The sequence below is a fragment of the Odontomachus brunneus genome, unplaced genomic scaffold (genome assembly GCF_010583005.1).
Source record: "Odontomachus brunneus isolate Ranch 3 - 2012 unplaced genomic scaffold, Obru_v1 Obru_scaffold_335, whole genome shotgun sequence".
In the NCBI taxonomy this organism is placed as follows: domain Eukaryota; kingdom Metazoa; phylum Arthropoda; class Insecta; order Hymenoptera; family Formicidae; genus Odontomachus; species Odontomachus brunneus.
In genome coordinates, this window is record NW_022639785.1 from 169660 (window position 1) to 169981 (window position 322).

The window sequence follows — 322 nt, forward strand, 5'->3', positions numbered from 1 at the left end:
TTCTTAAGTGACCATCTGATGCACTATTGATCATTTCTTGGCAGTGTTGATTTTTACATGATAATTTAAGGAAAAAGTTTCCAGATATAATTCAGTGTTGAAGTTTGTAGAAAAATATTTTCCGGAACTTTGCATATCCATAATAATATTGTTCAAATATGAAATTATCCATTTGTTTGCTTCTATATTAATTTTTCATGCTTCAAGTATTATAAGTATTGCAATTATTTATTCTTAAAATTGAAACAATTTAAAGCACGGTTATGAAATTTATTGTGACAAGAAATATCAGCCTTTTTTTAAAGCGCAATACCTTGATGAA